Genomic DNA, 15600 nt, shown 5'->3' with positions numbered 1-15600 from the left:
AGTGCAACTTTGCCGTATCAACTGTCTATCCTTCCTCAGCGACTTGCTGCATATTATTTCTGCCTGTTTAACAGCTACCCTATCCTCTGATCCTTAGCTCTGGTTCCCATCCCCCTGCCAAACTAGTTTAAACCCTCCCAAAGAGCTCGAGCAAACCTCTCACCCAGGATATTAGTGCCCCTCCAGTTTGGGTGCAATCCACCCTTCATGTACAGATCCCACCCTCCCCAGAACCTATCCCAATGATCCACATATCTGAAGCCTTCCCTCCTGCACCAGCCCCATAGCCACGTGTTCAACTGCACTCGCTCTCTGTTCCTTGCCGCACTTGCACGTAGCGCTGGTAGTTTTCTCCCTGATTCCCATTTACATCAATTCTAGTGGCCACCTTGATGCCATATTCGGTCGAATGCTGCCATGATGTCTCAGTCAGTCACACTGCCCTCATCCCAAGACCAAGGCTGTAATGAGATCTGGAGCTAAGTGGCCCTCACAGAATCCAAACTAAACATGGGTGAGTAGCATATTACATAGAACTGTATAGCACAGTACAGGCCCTTGAAAATAAGATCAAATCAACCTACTCCCAATCATTGGTGGCTAAGTGCTGCTGATGTTGCCTTCCTTCATTTTGCTGATAATCAAGATGAAAGGGAGACATGGTGTTATTGACACTGGTCTAATATTCCAGAGACCCATAAAAAAATGTCATGATCATTGTCGTTTGTTGTTAAAATCCATCTGTCCTTGGTGGTCGACACTGAAATGCCCTCTGAAATGGACTAGCAAGCCACTCAGTTAGGGATGGGCAATAAATGCTGGCCTAGCCAGAGACACCCACATCCCATAAATGAATAAAAAACAGTAGAAAAAAAACTGATGGATTAGAATATTTCTGTTTTTTATGGACAGGTCATACCTGGGCAATTTTCCACATTGTTTAATAGGCACCAGTATTGTAGCTGCACTGGAACAGCTTGGTTAGAGGAATTGCTAGTTCTGAAGTCTTCAGTGCTACAACCAGGATGTTATCAGGACCTGTAGCCTATGACAGATGGTGCTTTGATCTGTTTCCTCATATCACGGGTAGTGAATCAGATTGGCTGAAGACTGGCTTGTGTGATGATGGGTACCTCAGGAGGAGGCCAATATAGATTATCCACTCAGCACTTCTGGCTGAAGATGGTTGCAAATGCTTCAGCCTTGGCTTTTGCCCTCAAGTGATGGGATCTGAGATCCTTGAGGATGGGGATATTTGCGAGCCCCTTCCTCCCTTTAGTTGTTTAATTGTCCTTCACCATTTCCTTTTTTTAAAAACATGTTTATTAAGGCATTTATAAATAAACATCAAACATAACCACAACCAGGATGAAAAAGGTAACCAACAGATAACAAACAGGGGAACACAGCATAACTCTCTAAATAGCCAACAACCATGCCCTACCCTCCCTGCCATAACCCCCCCCCCCCCCCCTCCACATTTTCAAGTGTTATGGGCCAGGGTTTAGAGAACCCCAAAGTGTATCATGGAGTTCACCTGATCCACACCTTTTACTAGATTGTGGTCTGGGGAGCACATGGCCCACTCTACAGGTGTGGTACAGCAGAAATCGAAAAGTATTTTTTTATTTAAAAGCAAAACAATGTTCACTCTATGAACTCAAGTTAAGCTTTTTAAAACATACAGTGAACATCTTAGCAACCATTAATTCAAATATAACCCCCAAAGAATACAACACTAAGTAATCCTTAATAAATTCCAAACAACAACCAGAAGACAAAAGAAACAGCTTTTAACAGAAGCACATCGGGTTTAAATTCACTACTGAAAATAGTTATAATTCTGACTTCACCAAATGATCAAGAGATAGTCTTTTAATGGCAGAGAGAACAACAGTATACCTGCTTTGTCTGGCTTCAGCTCCAACACTAAAATAAAACCAAAAAAACACAGACACACCCATGGTTTTCTCAAAGTGAAACTAAAAAGCAGAGCCAGAGCTCAGCTCCACCCACACTCTGACATCACTGCAGTAACATGAGCAGCCAGACATTTCTGAAAGTGACATTCTCATGACACTAGTTAACCCTAATCTCCCTCACCCCCCCCAACCTGCTGACTTAATTGTCCTGGAAGAAGTCAATGAACGGGCGAACCATCTCCGGGCGAACCCTTCCATCGACCTCATTAAGGCAAAAAAACATTTCTCCAATCTAAGGAAAACCGCAAAGTCGCTCACCCATACCCCTGGTTTCAGAGGTTCTGAGTCCCTCCACCCCAACAGGATCCGTCTCCAGGCCACCAGAGAGGCAAAGGCCAGAACGTCGGCCCCTCTTACCTCCTGGACTCCTGGGTCTTCCGGCACTCCAAACACAGCCACTTCTGGATTCAGAACCACCTTCACTCCCAGTACCTCTGACATCACATCAGAAAACCCCTGCCAAAATGCCTGCAACTTCGAGCAGGCCCAGAACATGTGGACATGATTCACCAGCCCCCCCCGGCACATATCTATGCTCACCCCCTCAAAGAACCTGCTAATTCTGGCCACCGTCATATGCACCCTGTGGATTACCTTAACTTGAATGAGACTCAGCCTGGCACACGTAGAGGACCCATTCACCCTCCTCAAAGCTTCCTCCCATAACCCAGTCTCCAGCTTTTCCCCCAGCTCCACCTCCCACTTTCGCTAAACTACTCCTGTTGGTGCACCCTCCCAGTCCATCAATTCCTTGTATATTTCTGATACCCTGCCCTCTCCAACCCCTGCTCTCGAAAGCACCTTAACCTGCAACCCCGGATGCAGCAGATCAGGAAAGGAGAGCACCTGTTTTCTCACACAGTTCTGCTGTAAATATCTGAACCCATTTCCCCTGGGCAACTCATACTCCTCCACCAGTTCTTCCAAACTCGGGAAACTGCCCTCCACAAACAAATCTCCAAACCTCTCGAACCCCGCCTGCGGCCAACCCCGAAACCCCCATTCCAGTCCTCCGTGTGAACCTGTGATTCCCACAGATCGGGGCCCAAATTGAGGCCCCCTCAAGCCTCAAGTGCTGTCTCCACTGTTCCCACACCCTCAGGGCCGCCACTACGACTGGGCTTGTGGAGTACCTGGGCGGCGAGAACAGCAGAGGCGCCGTCAACAGCGCACCCAGACTAGTACCCTTACAAGAGGCTGCCTCCATCCACTCCCAAACCGACCCCGCCCCTCAATACCCACTGCCTTACCATGGCTATATTTGCCGCCCAATAATAATCCATTAAATTTGGCACGGCCAACTCGCCTCCCCTCGTCCTCGCTCCAACAATGCCTTCTTTACCCGAGGGGCCTTTCCCACTCACACAAATCCCAATATCAATGAGTTAACCTTCTTGACAAAGGCTGATAAAAATCAGGAGGTTCTGGAAAGCAAACTAAAACCTTAGGAGCACAGTCATCTTTACAGACTGCACTTGCCCAGCCAGTGACAACAGAAGCACATCCCACCTTTTAAATTTGCCACGATTAATTTTCCGCAAAAAAGTCGACGAATGGTTGCCACCTCCGGGCGAACCCTAACAGTGACCCTCTCAAGACGAACTTGATTTTCTCCAAACAGAGAAAGCTAGACATGTCAGATAGCCAGGTCTCCGACTTCGGGGGCTTTGAGTCCCTCCAAGCTATTAATATCCATCTCCGGGCTACCAGGGAAGCAAAGACCAGCACGTCTGCCTCTTTCTCCTGGATAACCGGATCTTCCGACACCCTAAAATCGCCACCTCCTGACTCGGTGCCACCCTTGTTTTTAACATCACGGACATGACATCTGCAAACCCCTGGCAGAATCCCCTAAGCTTTGGGCATGTCCATAACATGTGGACATGGTCCCCGCCCTCACACCTTGCGCACCTATCTTATACCCCAAAGAACCTGCTCATCCAGGCCAATAAACAACCTTATCAGGCTGCATGTTGTGGACACGTTGACTCTACTCAATGCATCCGCCCAGCGATCATCCTCTAGCTCTCCTCCTAACTCCTCTTTCCACTTGTGCTTCAGCTCCTCAGTCTGCATTTCTTCTGACCCCATGAGTTCCTTATAGATGTCAGAGACATTCTCTTCTCCCACCCACACTCTGGAAACTACCCTATCCTGTATCCCCCTAGGTGGTAGGAGCGGGAAGGTTGAGACCTACCTACATAGGAAGTCCCGCGCCTGCAGGTACCTGAATTTGTTTCCCCTCGCTATATTCGCCACCCAATAATAGTTACTGAAGTTTGGCAGCGCCAGCCCGCCCTCTCCCCGGCTCCATTCAATCATCCCCTTTCTACCCGCGGGTTTTGCCGACCCATACAAAGCCAGTGATAACTTTGTTAACCCATTTAAAAAAGGACCGCGGAATAAAGATGTGGAGACACTGGTACACAAACAAGAATCTCGGAGGGACCATCATCTTCACCGTCTGGACCTTCCCAGCTAATGACAACGGAAGCGGGTCCCACCTTGGGAAATCGTCCTTCATTTGGTCTACTAGTCGGGCCAGATTAAGTTTGTGCGACCATTCCCATTCCCGCGCCACTCGGATGCTGAGATAGCTAAAGCTTCCCACTACCACTCTAATGGCACTTCCCCCAGTCACACCTCCTGTCCCCTTGCCTAGATCGCAAACATCTTCCTTTTCCCCATATTTAGTTTGTACTCCGAAAACCGGCCAAGTTCGCCCAGAATCCTCATGATTTCTTCCATCCCCTCTACTGGGCCCGATACATACAGGAGCAGGTTGTCTGCGTTAAGCGAGACTCTGTGTTCAACACACACACACCCCGACCCAGCCCCTTCCAGGCCCTTGAGGCTCTTAGTGCAATTGCCAACGACTCTATAGCCAACGCGAACAACAGTGGGGAGAGGGGGCATCCCAGTCTCGTCCCCCGATGTAGCCTAAAACAGTCCGATGTTGTCCTGCTCGTCCGTACGCTTGCCACAGGAGCCTGATACAGCAGCCTGACCCAGTCAATAAAGCCCCGCCCAAATCCGAACCGTCCCATTACCTCCCACAGATATTCCCATTCTACTCAATCAAAAGCCTTCTCTGCGTCCATTGCGACCACTACCTCCACCTCCCTACCTTCTGGGGGCATCATGATCGCATTTAGCAACCTTCTTACGTTGGCCACCAACTGCCTTCCCTTAACAAATCCCGTCTGGCCCTCCCCAATCACATCCGGAACACAGTCTTCAATCCTAGTGGACAAAATTTTGGCCAGCAGCTTGGCTTCCACATTCAATAGGGATATCGGCCTGTAGGACCCACACAGCTCCAGATCCTTGTCCCGCCTCTGGATCAGCGAGATCGTGGCCTGTGACATCGTCAGGGGAAGCACCCCTCTTTCCCTTGCCTCATTGAATGTCCTCATCAACAGCGGCCCCAACATCCTAGAGAACTTTTTATAGAACTCCACTGTGTATCCATCTGGCCCCAGGGCTTTACCCGACTGCATGGCCTTCAGCCCCTCCGCTATCTCTTCGATCCCTAGGAAGTGCCTCTTCCCCTCCGGCCCAGATGGGTTTCCGACCCGTACAGCCGACTATAAAACTCCTTAAACGCCTTATTCACCCCCACTGAGTCTCCCGCCAGGTTCCCGTCTCCATCCTTTACTTTCCCTATCTCCCTGGCTGCCTCCCTGTTTCTATGTTTCTGTGCAAGCATTCTGCTGGCCTTCTCTCCATGCTCACCGCCCTTCCTGTGGCTAACAAGCCGAACTCCGCCTGTAGCCTCTGCCGTTCCCTTAAAAGCCCTGCCTCTGGGGTCTCTGCACACCTTCTGTTGTGCTGTAGTATGTCCTTTACCAGTCGGTCCGTCTCTACCCTGTCCACCTTCTCCCTATGGGCCCGTAGCGAGATCAGCTCCCCTCTAATCACCGGCTTCAATGCCTCCCAGACCACCGCTGCTGAAATTTCCCCCGTCTCATTGACCTCCAGGTAGTTCTGAATACATTTCCTCAGCCGCCCGCACACCTCCTCATCAGCTAAAAGTCCCATGTCGAACGTCCAGTGCGAGCGCTGGTTACTGTCTTTACTAACCTGTAGGTCAACCCAGTGCGGGGCATGGTCTGAGATTGTGATCGTTGAGTACCCCGTGTCCACCATCCCCGTCAGTAGAGCCAGAATAAAGAAATCAATCTGGGAGTACACTTTATACACGTGTGAGTAGAAGGAGAACTCCTTTACTCTTGACTCCCCAAATCTCCATGGCTCCACCCCCCAGATCTGCTCCATGAACTCTTTTAGCTCCTTAGCCGTTGCTGGCACCCTGCCTGTTTTTGAGCTTGACCGGTCTAAACCAGGGCAATAACTGTGTTGAAGTTCCCTCCCATGATCAGCTTATGCAAATCCAGGTCCAGTATCTTCCCCAGCATCCTCTTTATAAACTCCACATCGTCCCAGTTTGGCGCATATACATTTACTAGTACCACCTGCACCCCCTCCAATTTCCCACTGACCTTAATGTACCAGCCTCCCATATCTGAAACTATTCTTCCTGCCTCAAACACCACTCGCTTGTTGATCAGGTTCGCGACCCCTCTAGACTTGAAGTCCAGTCCCGAGAGAAAAACCTGTCCGACCTAACCTACTGGTCAGTTACTCGAGGGTGCATCTCCTGCAGCATTACCACGTCTGCCTTCAGTCCTCTCAAATGTGCGAACACGCGTGCCCTCTTGGTCGGCCCATTGAGGCCTCTTACATTCCAGGTGATCAGTCTAGTTGGGGGACCCATCGCCGATCAGCCATCCCCTCTCTTGGGCCAGTCGCCAGCCAGCGCCCCATGTCTCCACCTGCCCACCCCCAGGCAGCCTCCGCCCCCGACCTCCTCTCTATCCCTCAGCGAAAGTTCCTCCCCCGTCAGCAGTACATTTCTCCTTCCCCCCCCCCCCAGTAACAACACAAAATAAATCAAACCCCTTTGATAAGCCTAACATCTGCTCACCCCCCACTATGCTTCCTAAACTAGCCCGCCCAGCTAGCTTGGTGGCCCTCGCCTCTGGCGCCAGACATTCTCCCACCTATTGTTCCCTCCCCCCTGCTCATACATATATATTCAAATGAAAAACAATCCCAGCACAATTGCCCAACAGAGAAAAAAAAAACCCAAGTTGAACAAAGAAAGGATCAAGCAAAAGATCCAGCATCTGAACAAACACACCTCCAGCCCCAACAGTGTAAATGCAAACTTTAACTCACTCAGCTCTGCAACTGGCCCCAGATCAATACAGCAGGCATTACAAATAAGGTGTGCAAAACGAAAAACAAGAAACTTCTTTTTAAACCTAAACGTTGCAGGAAAATTCAACGTTCTCAGTCCAACACCAGTCCTTTCCTTTTCGAGAAGTCCAGCGCTTCCTCAGGCGACTCGAAATAGAAATGTTGCTCCTCGTATGTGGCCCAGAGGCGGGCCGGATACAACAGCTCGAACTTCACCTTTTTCTGGTTAAACCCCGCTCTTCTCCTGGCCACCTCCACACTCAGGCCCTGATAGATCTACAGGATACTGTTGTCCCATTTACAGCTCAGTGTCTGCTTGGCCCACTGTAAAATACGCTCCTTATCCAAATACCTGTGGAATCTCACCACCATTGTCCCACGGGGGGTTTCTTATTTGCGGCTTCCTTGCAAGCGCTCTGTGAGCCCTGTGAGGGGAATGCCTCATCTCGAACATGGCCACTGTTTGCCCCAGTGCCGCTCCTTCGGATCCCTCCGGGTGTCCAACGATTCTCATGTTCTGCCGGCGGGACCTGTTCTCCAGGTCCTCCACCTTCTCCAGAAGCTCTTTCTGCTGGTCTCTCAGCATCCCCAACTCCATCTCTTGGGCATCCAATCTAAGCGCCAGCCGCGCAAGTGCCTCTTTAATCGGGTCCAAGCAGTCCTGCTTCTGCTTGGTGAAGCCCTCTTGGATAACTTGCATCAGCTGCTCCATTGACCGCTGGGACGACAAGCCAGAGGTCCAGTCCTCCGCCATGCTTCCTCCCGGTGCAGCTTCAGCCCAAGCCTTCTCTGTCCTTCTGTTTCTGCCCTTACGAGCACCTCTAGTCCTCCTCTCCATGCACCGATGTGGGAATCTGGTGCACAATTGCCTCTGTCATCGATTTTTCAAATCAAATCCGGTAAAAATCGGGGGAAAAGGTCCAAAAGTCCGACCCGAGCGGGAGCCACCAGATGTGAGACTTACTCCTTTATAGCCACCACCGGAAGTGCCCCTCACCATTTCTAACTGAATGTGGCAGTGCTGTCGAGCTTTGAACTGATATACTGGTTGTGGTTTCTTAGCTCTGACTTTAGCATGATGCTTCCACTGCCTGGTGCACATGTAATCCTTTATCACAGATTCACCACACTAGAACCTCATATACAGATATGCCTGAAGCAGCACCTTGCATGCTCTCCTATAGTCCTCATTGGACCAGGTTGGTACCCTGGCTTGAGAGTAATGAGAGAGTGAGGGAAATGGTGGACCATGAGGTGATAGATTATGGTTGACTAAAATTCTGTTGTTGCTGATAACCCACGGAGCCTAATGGGTAACCAGTTCTGAGCTGTCACATCTGTTTTGAATCTAACTCTTTTAGCATGATGGTAATAACACACAACGTGATGGAGGGTATTCTCAATGCGAAGGTGGAGTTCCTCTCCACAGAAACTCTGAAGTAGTAACCTCTTAATACTGTCATGGACAGATGTAGTAGAACATCTGTCCGCAGCAGTTAGGCCTTGTGCTGTGGAGGAAAGAACCGAACACACCTATATGGTATCCATGGAGAATGCACCTGGACAGCAGAGCTTACAAACCATCACTCTGCAGAGGTCAGATCTCGTAGTATTAGAGATATGAGACATCAATTACACACTTCTTGTTACACTGAGCAAAATTTAGGGGGAGGCAGTGGCATAGTGGTATTGTCACTAGACTAGTCATCCAGAGACCCAAGATAATGCTGTGGCTTCAGGTTCGAATCCCACCATGGCAGATGGTGAAATTTGAATTCAATGAAAATCTGGAATTAAAAGTATAAAGATGACCATGAAACCAATGCCGCTAGTCGTAAAAATCCATCTGGTTCACTAATGTCCTTCAGGGAAGAAAACCTGCCATCCTTACCATTACCAGTTGACTCTTAACTGCCTCTCCCCCCCCTCCCACCCCCTCTGAAATGGCCCAGAAAGCTACTCCGTTCAAGGGCAGTTAGGAAAGTGCAACAAATGCTGGCCCAGCCAGAGATGCCCACAACCCAAAAACAAATTTTTTAAAAAGCAAGCAGATTGGGAGACTTATAACTTAATTCACATACACCTTGATCAATTACAGCCAACTTTCAGCTGTTCCTATCAATAGATTTGTTGCTGTGTTACTTGGCTTTTCTCCAATAAAATAAGGTTATTGGGAGTATCATGACCAAGTGAGAAGGGGTGATTTGGCTCCCCTCTATTCAACCTTCTCAGTTGGTAGCAAAGTTTTAAGTTTATTTTTCATGAGGAAATGTCTTTTCCAAACCAGCATGCATTTAATTATTACAAGAAGCCAATCAAACAAGGTTTCCATAAGATGTAGGAGCAGAAGTAAGCCATTCGGCCCAAAGAGTCTGCTCCACCTATCAATGCGATCATGACTGACAGACGCATGAGGAGGCCATTCAGCCCTTCAAGCCTGCTCTGCCATTCATTATGATCGTGGCTGATCAAGTTCAATACCTTGATCCTGCCTTCCCCCATATCCCTTTATCTAATTCCTTCTTGAAATTACACAACATTTTGGTCTCAGCGACTTTCTGTGGTCGCGGATTCTACAGATTCAATACTCTGAGTGAAGAAATTTCTCCTTGCGTCAGTCCTAAAAGGTTTACCCCCTTATCCTCAAGCTATGACCCCTAGTTTTGGACTCCCCCACCATCGGGAGCATGCTTTCTGAATCTACCCTGTCTAATCCTGTTAGAATTTTATATGTTTCTATGATATCCCCTCTCACTCTTCTAAACTCCAATGAGTATAATCCTAACCGATTTAGCGTCTCCTCATATGACAATCCAGGAACCTGGTAAACCATTGTTGAACTCCACAGCAAGAATATCCTTCCTCAGAAGGACACCAAAACTGCACACACTACTCCAGGTGTGGCCTCACCAATGCCCTATACAATTGCAGTAAAAGATCTCTATTCCTATACCCAAATCCTCTCGCCATGAAGGCCAATATACCATTTGCCTTCTTTACGCCTGCTGTACCTGCGCGCTTATTTTCAGCGACTTATGCACGAGGACACCAAGGTCTCGCTGAGTATCCACCTCCCTCAATTTACACCCATTCAAATAACAATCTGCCTCCCTATTTTTGCTACCGAAGCGGATAACCTCACATTTATCCACATTTTACTGCATCTGCCATGCATGCGGCCACTCACTCAGCCTGTCCAAATCCCGCTGAAGCGTCTCTGCATCCTCCTCACAGCTCACCCTCCCACCCAACTTCGTATCATCTGAAAATTTGTATATTTAGCTCCCTCGTCAAAATCATTAATATATAATGTGAACTGTTGGGGTCCTAGCACAGATCCGGGGGTACCCCACAAATCACTGCCTGCCAATCTGAAAAAGACCCATTTATTCCAACATTTTGCTTCTTGTTTGCTAACCAGCTTTCTATCCATCTCAAGACTCTCCCCGTAATCCCATGCATTTAACTTTACTATTAATCTGCTATGTGAGACCTGAACGAGAGCTTACTGAAAGTCTACATAAACCATATCCACTGGTTCTCCCTGGTCAACTTTACTAGTTACATCGTCAAAAAATTCTAGTAGCTTTGTCAAGCATGATTTTCCTTTCGTAAATCCGTGCTGACTTTGTCTGATTACACCACTGCTTTCCAAATACTGGGCTATGAAATTATTGATAATGAACTCCAGCAACTTCCCTACTACTGACTTTAGGCTCACTGGTCTATAATTCCCTGTTTTCTCTCCACCTTCCTTTTTAAAAGTGGGGCTTTATTACCCTCCAATCTGTATGAACCATTCCAGAGAATTTTGGATAGTGACCACCAATGGATCTACAATTTCTAGAGCCATTTCCTTAAATACTGTGGGATGAAGATTATCAGGCCCTAGAGATTTGTCCATTTCTTTACCAATACTAATTTCCTTTAGCTCTACACTAAAACTTGTATTGTTTAGAATTTCTGGTACATTATTTATGTCTTCCTTTGATTTTTTTTATTCGTTTGTGGGCGTCGCTGGCTGGGACAGAATTTGTTACCCACCCTGAGGGCATTTAAGAGTCAGCCACATTGCTTTGAGTCTGGAGTCACATATAGGCCAGACCAGGTAAGGTTGACAGATTTCTTTCCCTGAAGGACATTAGTCAACCAGGTGGGCTTTTTTTATTTCCAGATTTTTTATTAGATTCAAATTGCACCATCTGCCCTAGTGGGATTTGAACCCTGGTCCCCGGAGCATTACCCTGGATTACTAGTCCAGTGACCGTGCCACTGTTCTCCCCTAAATTTCAAAAGTTCCAGTCAGTTGAAAGTTGAAAAATCACATTTTCAAAAATAAAGAAGCATAACTCATAACAGGAGGTAGGTTTATCTCCTGGACTGATGTATCAAGTAGATGCGCCCCAATAAGTCCAGTTGCTTTATTTTTCCCTCATTCTAAAGGGGAAGGTTGCTTGGTTACTTGGCTACCGTTTCAAGCAGCATGATTGAAATCACAAACTTGTGACTTTGGATGGCGGCCGTGGAATGAGTGGCCGCACATTTGGTGGCTCCCGCTAGAGGTGGATTATTTGGTCCTTCCCCACCCCAATCACGTGGTGTTGGATGGCAGAACGTGCATGAGAACAGCAGAAATGGTGGGACTGGTTTATGGCTCATCTGCCGAGAAGTGCAGCAAGAAAGAGGCAGCAACTTGAACAAGAAAGTTTTTGTGGTGCGAGACAGGAGAATATGGTGGAGAGCAGGTGGGCAGCGTTGCCCACCCAGTGGTCTACGGAGCAGCTGGTGGAATTCCTGAACAGCAAGCTTCAGCAGAAGAGGAAGGAGGCCTTTGAGGATTTGCTCAGGTGGTGGAGCCGCTTAGGGCAGCGACCGAGCGTGTGAAGCAAAGGCTGGAGACAGGAGCCTGACAATCCAAAAGATGGAGGAGTCGATGGGGGAGCATGAGGATCGGTTGACCTGGCTGGAAGCGGAGTTGGGAACGGTGATGAGCAGCCAGAAGAAGCTGAGGGAGAAGCTGGAGGATCTCGCGAACCGCTCCAGGAGGCATAATCTGTGGATCATGGAGATGTCTGAAGGCATTGAAGGTGCAAAGGCCACAAAGTATTGGGCAAGCATGCTGGAAAAGTTGAGGGAGCCTCTGACCATCCTCCTGAGGTGGACCATGCGCACAGGGCGCTGAGGAGAATGCTTTTTTTTTTCTTTACAAATTAAGAGTACCCAATACTTTTTTTCCAGGATTGAACCCGATCCTCAGCGCCGTGAGGCAGCAATGCTAGCCACAGCGCCACCATGCTGCCCGGAGAAAGATGAGATTTTGAGGGTGGATCGGAGGTATTCAGTTGTGCCAGAGATTCGGCTACTAAAAGCGAGGCAGAGGCTCCAGATAGAATTTGGGTTGGTGTCCACGGGGAAGGCAGTAGGGCAATTGTGAGGGTCGGAAGGGCAGTATACGAGTATGGGGAAAAAGCAAGCAGGAAGTTGGCACACCAGCTGAGAAAGCAGGCAGCGATGAGGGAGATTGGTAGGGTGAGGGATAAGAGAGACAAGGTGGTGTCGGACCCAGAAGGGGGGAATGGGGTGTTCGGGGCCAGAAGGTTGTATGAGTCGGGGTCTGGGGAGGAAACCATGAAGCGGTTCTTGGGCGAGTTGGAGTTCCCAAGGGTGGAGGAGGCGAAGGTGCAGGGGTCGGGGACTCTGATTGGGCTGAGAGACATAATGGATGGCGCAGGATCAATGCAGGGCCAGATGGGTTCCCAGCAGAGTTTTATAAGAAGTTTGGTGTGGAGCTGGGGCCTCAGCGAGTGGGGATGTATAATGAGGTGAGGGGGAACTCACTATGTTAGGGACTCCAGAATAGGCAAAAACTCCTTCACTGTGAGGAAGTACAGATGCTGAACAATGTTCCCTCACTCTTGAGAGGAATCATGATGAGTAATCACAGGCACATATCATGTCACTTTACACCAGGATCCTACGCCATTGACAAAAGCTAGTATAATGGGCTGTACTTATTACAAATGACAAATAGATCCCTGCCTGTGTGTTGGATGAAAGCACTGTAATATTATACTGTAATCAATTGGGTTTTTATTTTTAACCATCAGCTTCTAATTGTGGAAGCTGTTGTGTGGAATATGAATCATGTTCCTCTCGACTCCTTGCTCTTCTTTGAAGAGATATCCATTGATTTTAGCAGAACTAGATTGTCCTTCCATCTCAATTTCCTCTAGATTTGTGAGAATTTTCTTTTTTTCAAGTACCCAATTATTTTTTTCAAAGTAAGGGACAGTTTAGCGTCGCCAATCCCACCTAACCTGCACATCTTAGGGTTGTGAGGGTGCAACCCACGCAGACACCGGGAGAATGTGCAAACTCCACACAGACAGTGACCCGGGGCTGGGAACGAACCCTGGTCCTCAGCGCTGTGGGTCAGCAGTGCTAACCACTGCGCCATAGTGCCAACCGAAGGTTTGTGAGTATAACCATGATTGCAGATGTATACGAATCTTTTTTTTAAAATTTAGATTACCCAATTATTTTTTCCAATTAAGGGGCAATTTAGCATGGCCAATCCACCTACTCTGCACATTTTTGGATTGTGGGGATGAAACCCACGCAGACACGGGGAGAATGTTTAAACTCAACACGGACAGTGACTCAGAGCCGGGATCGAACCTGGGACCTCAGCGCCGTGAGACAGTTGTGCTAACCACTAGGCCACCGTGCTGCCCCAGATGTATACGAATCTTGTGCAATTTGTCCTTATATTTGTGTTCTGTTCTTCTGACCAAATAAGCACTGGGCTGGATTCTCTGGTCCCCCAGCCGTGTGTTTCTCGTAGAGTGCCGTTCGCTGGTGGCAGGATTCTCCCTTCCTGTTGCTGTCAATGGGATTTCCCATTGAAGATATCCCACACCAGCGTGAAACCCACAGGTGGGCATGCGCTGCCAGCGGGAACAGTGAATCCCAATAGCCGGAGGAATTCGGCCACAGTCTTTCAGTGACTTAAGTATTTCCTTAGTTATGCTTTTATATTAGTCTCTCCCAGTGTAGTTGCTTAACTAATGGTACAGTACATTCTGTCTGCTGTGATATTTTATCCACACTCACTGGGAGATGAATACTTTTTGTTTCACTGACTTACAAAAGATTTATGTACTTGAGTACTGTTTTGACATAAAATGTACAGTATAAGCAATACTGCCGTCATTGTCTATATGGAAGGCCTGATACGCATTGATGCAGTTGGGTGGTGTTGCTGACTAATGTAGTTCAGACCATTCTTTGGTAGAGACTCAGGCTATGCAGGGAATTCAGCTGGTGCACCGTCCCTATGGAGGTTTAGAAGGGGTTAAGAGGTTTTAGAAACAATCCGTGCCCATAGGCTGCCTTAGCGATTTGAAATTTGAAACAACTAAGAGTCTCACAGGTCCCGGTGCTCTTCCAGTTCTCTGCATCATAAGTTGTTGATCATTGTATTTGTTATTGGACAGGTTGATCAATTCCATTTACTTGGCCTTTTCTCTCCGCAAAAGTACATTTAATTTCCCTTTAACCTATTTGTCCATTTGAACCCATTGTACTGACAATTCATGGTAACATATTGAATGAGCATAAACTTTCAAGAACACAAGAAATAGGAGCAGGAGTAGACCAGGCCCATCAAGCCTGTTCCGCCATTCAATGTGATCATGGGCTGATTTTGGGCTTCTCTCCATTTTCCCATCCATTCCTCATATCTCTTAATTTCCAGAGACAAAAGTCTGTCTGTCCCAGCCTTAAATGTATTCAGCAATGGAGCATCCACAGCCCTCTGGAGTGTAGAGAACTCCGAAGATTCACAAACCCTATTCCAATTCCTCCTCATCTCAGTCCTAAATGATTGGCCCCTGATTTTGAGAATGTGCCCCGTGTTTTAGATTTCCCTGACCAGCGGGAAACAAATCTCTCAGCATCCATCCTGTCAAATCTGTTCAGAATTTTGTAGGTTTCAATGAGATCACCTCTCAATTCTTCTAAACTCCAGAGAATAGAAGCCCAATTTAATCAGCCTCCCATCATAGGACAGTAGCTTGTACCTGCAGTTCAACTTATGTTCTTTGTATGAGCATACCCATATTCTTTGAACATCCGCACTTACAATTTTCACACTTTTCGGTTCTTATGGCCAAAGCGAACATCTTCACACTTCCCTATATTTATATTCCATCTGCCAGCTTGTTGCCTGTAGTGGTTTTAAAATCAAGTCTGCAGGCCTCAGAGGCTCAAACAAATAAAGAGTTTTATTAGAACACGTTAACACTACAGGCAGCTCTGGTACGCTACCCGTTTACCCGTGCAAACGGCTGATGAC

At 47.8% G+C, this 15600-nt stretch overlaps 1 protein-coding gene across 2 annotated transcripts in view; it reads left to right on the top strand.

Annotated features, from left to right (window-relative positions):
• Positions 1-15600, top strand: part of LOC119973187 (E3 ubiquitin-protein ligase RNF123) — a 537603-nt gene that overhangs the window by 448366 nt on the left and 73637 nt on the right. The gene's annotated exons all lie outside the window — the stretch shown is intronic.

Source organism: Scyliorhinus canicula, chromosome 11 (genome assembly GCF_902713615.1).
Source record: "Scyliorhinus canicula chromosome 11, sScyCan1.1, whole genome shotgun sequence".
NCBI classification, from domain to species: domain Eukaryota; kingdom Metazoa; phylum Chordata; class Chondrichthyes; order Carcharhiniformes; family Scyliorhinidae; genus Scyliorhinus; species Scyliorhinus canicula.
This window is presented reverse-complemented; position numbering and strand designations above follow the sequence as displayed.